Consider the following 12396-nt stretch of genomic DNA (forward strand, 5'->3'; position numbering starts at 1 on the left):
TAGTAGCACCTTAAAGACCAACTAAGTTAGTTATTGGTATGAGCTTTCGTGTGCATGCACACTTCTTCAGATACCTTTTCCATGGTTTTAAGTTTGGTAATGAGTTGCAATTCAGCAGCTTCTCTTTCCAGTCTATTTCTGAAATTCCTTTGTAGCAAAACAGCTACTTTGAGATCTTGTATAGAATGTCCTGGGAGATTGAAGTGTTCTCCTACTGGTTTCTCTGTTTTGTGATTCTTGATGTCTGATTTATGTCCGTTTATTCTTTGGCGTAAGGTTTGGCCTGTTTGTCCAATATAGAGAGCTGAAGGACACTGTTGGCATTTGATGGCATACACAATGTTAGACGATGAGCAATTAAATAGTCCCGAGATGGTATGTGTGATGTTGTTGGGGCCAGTAATGGTGTTGTCCGGGTGTATGTGGCAGCAAAGTTGGCATCTGGGTTTATTACAGGCTCTGGTGCCAGTGTCGGTGTTAAGTCTGGTTGTAGTATTATTGTGGGTTAGGAGTTGTTTAAGATTGGGTGGCTGTCTGTAGGCAATGAAAGGTCTTCCTCCCAGAGCTTGAGAAAGAGAACTGTCATTGTCCAGGAGAGGTTGTAGATCTCTGATGATGCGTTGTACTGTTTTAACTTGGGAGCTGTATGTGATGACTAGAGGTGTTCTGTTATTTTCTTTTTTGGGTCTGTCTTGCAGCAAGTTCTCTCTGGGTATCAGTCTGGCTCTGTTGATCTGTTGTCTAACTTTATCTGCTGGGTATTTTAGTTCTAAAAAGGTTTGCTGTAGATCTCTTAGGTGAGAGTCTCTGTCTGTAGAATTGGAACAGATGCGGCTGTAACGTAGTGCCTGGCTGTATACAATGGACTGTTTGGTATGTTTGGGATGGTAGCTAGAGGCATGTAGATATGTTTGTCGGTCAGTTGGTTTACGGTATAAGGTGGTGTCTATGCGCCCATCCTGTATTTTTATAGTAGTGTCCAAAAAATGTATTTCTTGCATAGATTGATTCATTGTTAGGTTGATTGTGGGGTGAAAATCATTAAATTTCTGGTGAAAGGTGTCCAGGGTCTGTTGACCATGTGTCCAGATGATAAAAATATTGTCAATGTATCGCAGGTATAAGAGAGGTTTGAGTGGGTAGGAGTTTAGGAAACGTTGTTCTAAATCTGCCATGAAGATGTTGGCATACTGTGGGGCCATGCGGGTGCCCATTGCTGTGCCGCTGATCTGAAGGAACAGGTCATCACCGAATTTGAAGTTGTTGTGTGTAAGGACAAATTGGCAGAGTTTGGTGGCAAGGTCCGCTGTGGTTATATCTGAAATGGTGTTCCTTATAGCTTGTAAACCATCGTTGTGTGGGATGTTGGTATACAGAGATTCCACATCCATAGTAGCTAGTATAGTATTGTTGGGAAGATTATTTAAAGATTGTATTTTCCTCAGAAAATCTGTGGTGTCACGTACATAGCTGGGAGCACTGATGGCATATGGTTTCAGAACAGAGTCCATATAACCAGAGACACCCACTGTAATAGTGCCAATACCTGAAATGATGGGGCGTCCTGGATTTCCTGGTTTGTGTATTTTAGGTAGAAGATAGAAAGTTCCTGGTCGAGGTTCTGTTGGTGTGTTGGTGAGGATCTGTTCTTGGATGTGTGGGGGTAGCTCCTTAACAATCTTGTTCAGTTCTTTCTTGTATTCTTGTGTGGGGTCTGAGTCCAATTTTATGTAAAAGGCGGTATTGGAAAGTTGTCTGTGAGCCTCCTGAATGTAGTCAGTTTTGTTCATGATGACGACAGCTCCACCTTTGTCTGCTTCTTTAATTATAATGTCTGGGTTGTTTCTGAGATTATCTATGGCTCTCCTTTCAGCATGGTTTAGATTTTGTTGTAAGCGATGGTGTTTTCTGGTCACATCTGTTTGGATTCTGTGGCGGAAGCAGTCAATATACAAGTCCAGTGTGGTATTGCGTCCATCAGGAGGGGTCCATGTGGAGTCCCTTTTTGTGTAACACTTTTTCGGTGGTAGTTGGTGGTCAGTGTTCTGTTGGGAGGGTGGTTGTTGTTCTCCAGTGGGTTGAGAGGTGTTGTGTTGTGAAGTTGTTGTTTGTTCTGATTTGTCTTGTTGTTGTGTGTGTTGAAAATACTCCTTCAGGCGTAAACGGCGGAAAAATGCTTCCAAGTCCCCGTAGAACTGAATCATGTGTGGGGATTTGGCAGGGCAGAATGACAATCCACGTGAAAGAACTGATTCCTCAGCTGGGCTGAGTGCTTGCTGTGAGAGATTGACAATATTGTTGATCTTGTTTTGATTAGTAGCCTGTAGGTTGGAAAGGTTAGAGAGTTTCTTGTTTTTCTGTTTTTTCAGTAGCTCCAGTTGAGAGTGGTAAATATTTTGTTTTTCCTTTTGGAACTCTTGCCAAGCTTGGTGGTTCCTGATAGAGTTGTCCAATACAAGGAGTTCCTCCTTTATTAGCTTCTGTTTAGAGTAGAGAACGCTGATCAGATGTTTGAGCAGCTTCTTAGAGAAAGTGTTGCATAGTTTTCTTGCATATTCAGTGGGATACGTGGATTGTAGAGGGTTCTTAATTCTAAGACCCTTGGGTATAATGTCCAGGTTCTTGCATTTAGTAAGAAAGAAGATATCAGTCTGTACCTGTGCAAGTTTCTTGGTGAGGTTGATGGACTTCCATTTCATGCGGCTCAATGTGGTGCCTTCCATAGTTCCAGTTACAGATAGGTAGCCGTGTTGGTCTGCCATAGTCAAAATAAAAAATATTCCTTCTAGTAGCACCTTAAAGACCAACTAAGTTAGTTATTGGTATGAGCTTTCGTGTGCATGCACACTTCTTCAGATACCTAAAGATTATAATTGTCCTTTTCCCAAGAAATGCTGCTCAAGCATGTGCTCCATGGTCTGCATAGATCCAGGTAAGAGGCTGAGCCCCTTGTGTGAGGACACAGCACAATTAGGCAGATGCTGCTGCTGCTGCTGATTTATTGTTTTTTATTCGGTCTGCTTAGCCTGGAGAAGAGACGACTAAGAGTAAGTAGGAGAGCTATCTTCCAATACTTGAAGGGCCACCACATGGAAGATGGAGCAATTTTCTTTCCTGCTGCTCCAAAAGGCAGGACTTGTTCTGCTCCTGAGCTGCTGAGAGTGCAGGGACCACCCTACGACAGGGGTGGGGTGTCATTGGGAAGTCTAGTTTTGTGTGACACCTCAGACCCCTGAGCAGAACAGAGGCCACCTTAGGAATCCTGGGCTCCTCTGGCTACTGGATGCAAAGAAGCCCCATCCCACATGAAGAGAGAGAGCCTCTCTGGCCAAAGACATCTCTCAACCTTGGAATTCTGCTCTGTTGCAGGGAAGCCTGGGCAATGTCCTGGGGGTCAGCCAGGTATGGCCGGACCCTGTGTGGTTTGGTGTGAGGATGACTGGTCATGCCCTGGAGCTCAGAAGTGCTGCGGGAGTTGCCCACGAGCTTGTGCTAATCCTGTCAGAGGTGAGACCATTTATTCTGTGGAGGGTGAGGTGGGATAGGAAGCTCCTCTTCTTCATGAACCAAAGCCATTGTGACTTATGAAGAATTGCAGAATCTCTATACTCAGAAGTGCCTACCTGGATTCTGGCTGGAGGCAGGAGTCAGTTGAGGCAAGGAGCCCCACAAGGAGGAGAAGGCCACCACAACGCATGATGGACAGGCTTTGTCTGCTGCCCAGACCATCAGTTAACTAGAACTTTCAGGTTGGAAAGGGAGCCCAAGAGTCAGTGAGGGCTTTGCTCTTTTGCAGAGAAGCCTGAACAATGCCATCCGAATCGAGGTGTGGGACTCTGCATTGCAAAGTGTGGATTTCTGAAACCCACTTGAGGATTTCTGGGATCCTCTGGGTTCCAGACAAAAGTGAACTCCATTGCAGCTGCACAGGGAGGGTCTCTCTGGCCAAAAGGCATCTCTCAGCCACAGAACCCTAGAACTGTCAGGTTGGAAAGGAGCCCAAGGGTCACTGAGGGCTTTGCTCTTTTGCAGAGAAGCCTGGACGATGCCCCCAGGATCCAGGTGTGGGAATCTGCATTGCACGGTGTAGAGATGACTGGTCCTGCCCCGGTGTTCAGAAGTGCTGCGGTGGATGCCCACGAGATTGCCGTAATCCTGTCTAAGGTGAGATGGTTTTGAATTTGGTGGAGGGTGGGGTGCAGTGGGATAGAGACTCTGTCTGTGGTTTGTGGAAGATTTTGGAGTCTCATAGGTCAAAAGATCTGGTAGCCTTTATGTATCAAGAGAAAGAAGGAGAAAGAGAAAGAGAAGCAGAAATACCTCTTCACCCCTGTTGTGAGAATGAACCAAGCATTTTTAATAAGATGAATGAAAAAGGGGATTTACTTACATTGCTCAAGTGCAGTTTTGCTCGAGGAGGGATGCCTGTTGCCTCTGAACTGACAGCTAAGAGATGGTACATAATTATGACATGGGAACAAGGGGATGGGGCTCTGTCACTGAGTACCTTGGTCCAAGGCTTCATCTGGGCATCTCCAGGTAAGGGAAACCCTTGTCATCTGCTTTGCTAGGGTGATGAGCACCAATCTCTCTAGGGTTATTTGTCCTGCATTTCCTGTGGGAATGTTCAGGGATGCAGGAGAGGATATATTGTCTGATGATAGCCTTTCCAACTTGTGTTAACAAGTTCACAATTTAGCAGAGTAACATCCCCCTTTTTAAACTCACAGTGGATGCGTTGCTAAGGCTTGCTAAAGCCTCTGTAATAACTGTTCTGGTATTTCCCCCTTATTCCCCATAAAAGATAAGACACAGTCTTCTATAAAAGTATAAAAAGGTTTACTCACACATCATTCTGTTCACAATAGGATCCCAGAAGGCAGACTTAGCTTAGAAAAGTAATATATACCTGGAAACTATCTCATAAGGGGACAGTCCCTTTGTCCTCTCTGGAAGCCCAGAGAGCATCTTTGGCTAAGCAGATGTTGCTTCTTCGATGCATGTAGTCAAAAAGAGAGAGATGGCTGCCCTGCCCTGTGCTTTTGTTGTTACCTGCACAGGTGAGGCCATGCCCACCTCTAGTCACACGCAGAGGAAGTCTGTCCCAACCCAGAAGGAAGCATGAAGTTTACCTGCTAGCTGGACAAAGATTCCTCCCCATGTGTAAACATGTTCACTCTAGGAATGTTGAACTTGACTGCTCTTGTGTTTCACATCCCACATTTCCATGGGTGCCTGAACACTCTTTTATTCCTGCAGCAAAGTGATGACAGTGATGCACAGCCTGAAATCCCTGCAACTTCTACAGTTTTGGAGAGGTGAACCCAGCACCCAAGGAGTGAAGGCAACGATAAACCCAGCTCCCTCTTGACCCAAAGGGCCCGATCCAGCTTCCTTCCCTGCCTGCAATAAAATGATCCCTGTGCCTGCATACCAGAGTGTCTTGTTCTTGAGTCTTGCTTGCTTATATCTTTCCAAAAGGGTGTTGGCAGGAGGGAGGGAGGAAGAGCCTTTGGCTGAGGGCTGTGGAAACCCAACAGATCACACATACAGCCAGGGAAGGGCAGCTTCGCAATGGGGCAGAGTTAGCAGGGGAAATGCACTGGGTGAAGGGCAAATCCACCCCTCTTGAGTTCTATGGTCCCTACTTCCCAAATATCTGACCATCTTACCAAGCAGGGTTTGGTGGGCAAAATGTGTGTGTCTCATGTGTTACTTCTCGGATCCAGGTCCTTTGTAGTCTCTCTCTTGGAGCGTGTCCCTGCACTGCCTGCTTACTTGCCCACCTTCCTACTTTGAAAGGAACAGGGCAGAAGGTGGCACCATCTGGGTGCGTAGAAGCACCCTGCAATGATGGACAGAAAGGGTGACCAGAACTCCTGGTGCCTCCCCCTTCCCTACAGATTTTTGTGGGGTGGCGGATGCTGAGCTGCCTTCTGCTCCCTCAGTCCTGCCTAACAGCCTGAAGAGAGACTCTGGCTCAGATCAGTGTGGTACCAACAACTGATCTCAGGGTTGCCATACTTCTGCATTTGTCAGCAGCGTCTGGGCGGAAATCGGCCAAATACCCTTGAGGGTCGATGGAAGAAGATTGGAAAAAATTTAAAATATATCTTCAAAAATACTGCAATATAAAAGAATGCTAGAAAGAGGTTGGAAAAGAATATTAGGCCGTTTTGGCAGATATGGTATAATGGATTAAGTAAAAATGAAGTGTAGAAACTGAGGATAGAGGAGGATTAAAATCTGGCACATGAAAATCTGGCACATGGCTGCCCATGCATTTTTATTTATTTATTTATTTTTGCGATCTTGCCCAAAAATAGTTAACAACTTTGCCCACCCCCAAAAACCTGGATTTTCACTGTTTGAAATATGGCAACCCTGTTTCAAACAGAGTCCAAAAAGTGGCAGCCCTGTATCATTATGATATTAGCCATGACATTGACAGGGAAACATTCCAGCTTATTAAAGAGTCAGAAGTGCCTGGCAGAGAGGAAGGTGAGCAGGACATGTTGAAAGTGGAGTCAAACAGGACCCAGATTGAGCCCAAAGGCAAGGCTGCCTAGGAAGGAAGTCCTCAAGGGATACTCCATCTTTGTGAAGGACCCATCCACCAGCACATAGGTGTGTCAATGAACAAAAGTGGGCATTGCCATGAAAGCAGGATGGCACCAGCAAGCCCCTTGACTGGACTCCCCCTTGCCAGGATGGGGAGGCGAGATTATGGGCATCCATTCAGACTCTCCTGATGCCTGGTTTCTAACAGAAGTGCACTTTTTAGAATAAGGACGTTCAATCTGGAGGTCACTGCACACCACAGAAGGAATTGCACTCCAAGCAGTCTTGATAGAACTCCCAGAGTCTGCTGATTGACTGGTGTCAATTCAACCTTGTTTACTTTGAGGAATTAGCACATCTCACAGTCAGTGGCGGTGGTAGGCAATGCATTCCTTAGAGGATGAATCTGCTCAATATTGTGTCTAATTCTGGGCACCACAATTTATGGAAGATATTGACAAGTTGGGGTGTGTGCAGAGGAGGCTGACCAAGACATTCCAGGGTCTGGAAACCAAGCCTTATGAACAATGATTGAGGAAGTTGGAGACGTTTACCTCGGGAAAGAGATTGACAGGAGATATGAGAGCCATCTTCAAATCTCTAAAGGGCTGTCACAAGCTTGGATGAAGTTTGTTTCCTCCTGTTCTTGGGGGTAGATCTAATGGATTCAAGTTACTTGCTCCTTCTGCTGCATGTTCAGTGCACACTGTGTGGGTCTGATGGGCCCAAATCCTGGGACTCCTTCCAAAAGCTAGCCTTTAAGCCACTGTTTACCTTCTCAGAGTCCCTGCCTTCTTTCCTCTTGTCTCTTACATCCTGCTCGCAGTTATAGCAACAATCTTTCTTTAATTTAGCATTAGAATTTTGAGGGAGCATTTATCATTTGCACGCCTCCAGACCCCACCTGCTAAGTGCTTGGGGGTGACTCTTTGTTGTTGTTTAGTCATTCAGTCGTGTCCGACTCTTCGTACCCCCTGGACCAGAGCATGCCAGGCAACTACTAAGCTGGAATTGTAATGGTCTGAACTCCCCTCAGAAAAGGTAATCTGTGTTTCATCTACTAAAAAAGGAACAATTGGACTTGATTTGTTTACAGGAAACACATGTAACAAGGCTACACAGGAAAGTATTGATCAATAAAAGATTGGGCCAGGAATTTATCTCTTCGGATAAAGTTAAAAAAAGAGGAGTAGTGATTTATGCAAAGGAGAGACTATTACCGAAATTTATCTTCAAAGATGACCAAGGAAGATTTGTGGCAATTGAAATTCAAATACAAGGAGAGAAATTTTTAATAGTAGGAGTTTATGCACCAAATGAGGGGAAATCTGAATTCTTTAAAAAGTTGCATGAGACCTTGATGGACTATCTGGATTATAATGTGATTTTGATGGGAGATATGAATGGAGTGGTATCTACACATATGGACAAGGCACAAAGACAGGTAGTCACTAAGGATGGTAGACTACCGAAAACCTTTTTTGAGATGACAGACAACTTGGACTTAGTCGATATTTGGAGAACAAAGAATCCCTTGGCTAGAGAGGGAACCTTCTTCTCTGAAGCCAAACTGACTTAGACAAGAATTGACCAAATATGGGTAACTAGAGGAATGGCACCAAAGACAAGAAAAGTGGAAATCTGCCCAAAAACCTGCTCCGACCATAATGCTGTTAAGATGGAAATAAAACTAACACCAACCGGTTCCTTCAGATGGAGGATGAATGACACCTTATTTAGAGATGAAGAAGTGATTAAGAAGGCCCAAAAAACCTTGAGAGATTATATTGAGATAAATTTGAGCACCAATGTGGAAAAAAGAGTAATCTGGGACGCAAGTAAAGCGGTTATGAGAGGGTTTCTGATACAGCAGAACGCAGTAAAGAAGAGAATTCAAAATGAGAAGAAGGATAAGATATTGGAGAAAATAAAGGAAAGTGAAAAAAGATTGAGAACAAATCCAAAATCTCAAGAGATTTTGAGAGAATTAAAGTTACATCAAGTACAATATATGAAAATGATGAATCAGGAAATAGAATGGAAAATTAAACAAATGAGACAAAAGACATTTGAGTCGGCTAACAAATGTGGTAAACTGTTGGCTTGGCAAATGAAAAAAAGACAAAAATTAAATACAGTCACGAACCTAGAAGTGGAAGGAAGGAATATACAGAACCCAGCAGAGATTAGAAATTGCTTCCAGAGGTACTTTAAACAACTATATACACAAGGGCCACTGAAAGAAACTGATCTAGATCAATTTTTGAAAACAAATGGATTACAAAAAATCTCTCAAGAAAATAAACTAATGTTGAACTATAAAATAACTGAACAGGAGATAGAAGGTGCCATCCAAAATATGCAATTGGGTAAGTCTCCAGGACCGGATGGATTGACTTCTAGATATTACAGATCCTTGAAAGAATGGTTAATACAACCTTTGAAAGAGGTCTGCAATGAAATAATGGAGGGGAAAAGAGCACCAGAGTCGTGGAAAGAAGCATATATTACACTTGTACCGAACACAGAGACTGAAAAGACACAGCTTAAGAACTACCGCCCTATATCATTACTCAATGTGGATTAAAAAATTTTTGCAGACATTTTGGCTAAGAGATTTAAAAAAGTGTTGATGGAAGAGATTCATAAAGATCAAGCGGGCTTTATCCCAGGAAGACATTTGTCTGACAATTTGAGGAATATAATTGATATTCTGGAAAAACTAGAAGTGAATATAAATACTAAAGCAGTTTTGATATTTGTGGACGCGGAGAAAGCTTTTGACAATATTTCTTGGAGCTTTATGAAGAAGAATATACAGGGTATGGGGGTAGGCCAAGGCTTTGAGAATGGTATAAGTGCAATTTATTCAGAACAAAAGGCTAAATTAATTGTAAATAATGTGGTGACGGAAGAACTTAAAATAGAAAAAGGGACACGAAAAAGGGACATTTCCCCACTTCTTTTTATTTCGGTCCTGGAGGTTTTGCTGAACATGATTAGAAGGGACCAGTTGGTTAAAGGTATTCAGGTCGGAGCTAAACAGTACAAATTGAGAGCATTTGCAGATGATTTAGTACTGACGTTACAGGAGCCAGAATCTAGTACTAAAAGGGTTTTAGAACTGATTCAAGAATTTGGTCAAGTTGCAGGATTTAAATTGAACAAGTTAAAAACTAAGGTTTTAGAGAAAAACCTAACACCAATGGAGAGAGAGAGGTTTCAGAATGTGACAGGTTTAACAGTGGTTAAGAAAGTTAAATACCTGGGAATTAACATGACAGCAAAAAATGGGAACTTATTTAAAGATAACTATGAAAATGTTGGGCTGAAGTGAAAAAAGATTTAGAAATTTGGTCAAATTTGAAGCTTTCACTGCTGGGCCGTATTGCTGCGATAAAAATGAATGTATTGCCTAGAATGTTGTTTTTGTTTCAAACTTTGCAAATTGTGGACAAAATGGATTGTTTCAAGAGGTGGCAGAAAGATATTTCTAGATTTGTCTGGCAGGGCAAGAAGCCCAGAATAAAATTTTAAATACTAATGGATGCAAAGGAAAGAGGTGGATTTGCCCTGCCAGACCTCAAACTTTATTATGAATCAGCAGCTTTTTGCTGGTTGAAAGAATGGCTGCTTCTTGAAAACACTGACATTTTGGACCTAGAAGGTTTTAATAATGTATTTGGATGGCATGCATATCTGTGGTATGATAAGGTCAAAGCACATAAAGCATTTAAAAATCACATTGTCAGGAAAGCACTGTTTAATGTTTGGATAAGATACAAGGATTTAATGGAAAACAAAACTCCAAGGTGGCTGTCACCAATGGAAGCGAAAGCCTTGAAAAAGCTCAATATGGAGGCCAAATGGCCGAAATATTGGGAAATTTTGGAACAAGATGGAGATAGACTGAAATTGCAGAGTTTTGAAAAATTAAAAAACAAAGTGTGAGACTGGCTTCATTATTCTCAGATAATGGAGGCATTCAATTTGGACAAGAAAATTGGCTTCCAGGTGGAAAAATCAAAATTAGAAACTGAACTGTTAGAACCCAAAACTAAGAATTTGTCAAGAATGTATAACTTGCTGCTGAAATGGAACACTCAGGATGAAACGGTGAAATCTGCTATGATTAAATGGGCACAAGACGTTGGACACAACATTATGTTCGCTGACTGGGAACAGTTATGGACCACAGGTATGAAATTTACGGCATGTAATGCCCTAAGAGAGAATATTATGAAAATGATATACAGGTGGTACATAACCCCAGTCAAGCTTGCAAAAATTTACCATTTGCCTGATAATAAATGTTGGAAATGTAAGGAAATTGAAGGTACATTTTTTCACCTTTGGTGGATGTGCCCAAAGATTAAGGCTTTCTGGGAAATGATATATAATGAATTAAAAAAGGTATTTAAATATACCTTCTTGAAGAAACCAGAGGCCTTTCTCCTGGGCATAGTCGGCCAATCGGTGTTAAAAAAGGATAGAACTTTCTTTATGTATGCAACAACAGCAGCAAGAATACTCATCGCAAAGTATTGGAAGACACAAGAGCTACCCACACTGGAGGAATGGCAGATGAAATTGATGGACTATATGGAATTGGCGGAAATGACTGGCAGAATCCATGACCAGGGAGAAGAGTTGGTGGAAGAAGATTGGAAGAAATTTAAAGATTACCTACAGAAATATTGCAAAATTAAAGAATGTTAGAGTGATGATGGATTGAAATTAAGTGGTTTCTAGCTGTACAGGCTTTAAAAGTTATATACAGATCAAGATTAAGGATTAGGATTAAAAAGGTTAAAAGAATGGAAAATTGGCTATTAATAGGTAAAAATTTAATGTTATATTATATTAAGATCAAGGATTGGGATTAAAAAGGAGGGAAAGAAATTGCTGGACAAACAAACTGAATTGGAATACAAAAGAGGGAGGTATGAGGAGGTCCAGAAAATAAGTAAATCCAAAAGTAGTGATGAAAAGATGGAATTGTTTTTAACTGTTTTTTCTTTTTTTTTCTTTCTGTATTTTGTATACTGTATTTTTCTTTTTAATTTTAAATTTTTTTCTTATTGATGTGTCTTTTTTATGTGAAACTTTAATAAATATCATTTTTTTAAAAAAAAAAAAAGAATGGAGAGGTTGGATCTTCTTGCAGTCCATGGGACTCTCAAGAGTCTCCTCCAGCACCAGAATTTAAAAGTATCAATTCTTCAAGCCTTCTTTATGGTCCATAAAGGTGACGCTAAAGGGGTGACTCTATTTCTGCCTAAAAGGGGGTCTGAGGGAAGCCTTGTGGAGGCAGGAGGGAACTGGCCAGCCAGCCAGTTCCTCTCCCAGCTCAAAGCTCTGGTCTCCTCCTTGACCAAGTGTTAGAGGAAAAGGGGAGTTGGTGGCTTGGACATATACAAAGCAAGCACAGGCCATTGTAGACGCTGTGATAATTACCCTCCCTGTTCCTATTTCTTTTCATTTATCTATTGTGTATTCATTGCATTTATATCCCACCTTCTGCTCCAAGGAAATCAAGGGGGCATACAATGGTTCTCCCTTTCCTCATTTAAACCCCACAATGACCCTGTGAGATAAGTTAAATGGAGGTAGTGGACACTCATTTTCAAAAGCAGAATTGAATATATTTCCCCCCAGGTTCAGTGCTTGCAAGCATGTGAAAAAGGAGGGAAGGATGGAAGGAAAGAAGGGTTCACAGATTCATAGAAATGCAGAGTTGGCAGGCACCCCAGAGGCCATCTAGTCCAACCCACTGCAGTGCAGGAATCGCAGCTAAAGAATCCCTCGGTTCCTTACGATTAAGAGAGGAAGGGG

The 12396-nt window shown here is 42.2% G+C and overlaps 1 long non-coding RNA gene across 1 annotated transcript in view; it reads left to right on the forward strand.

Annotated features, from left to right (window-relative positions):
- Nucleotides 1-12396, forward strand: part of LOC308480344 — a 54973-nt gene that overhangs the window by 26079 nt on the left and 16498 nt on the right. The gene's annotated exons all lie outside the window — the stretch shown is intronic.

The sequence above is a fragment of the Podarcis pityusensis genome (genome assembly GCF_964106645.2).
Source record: "Podarcis pityusensis genome assembly, chromosome: 6".
NCBI classification, from domain to species: domain Eukaryota; kingdom Metazoa; phylum Chordata; class Lepidosauria; order Squamata; family Lacertidae; genus Podarcis; species Podarcis pityusensis.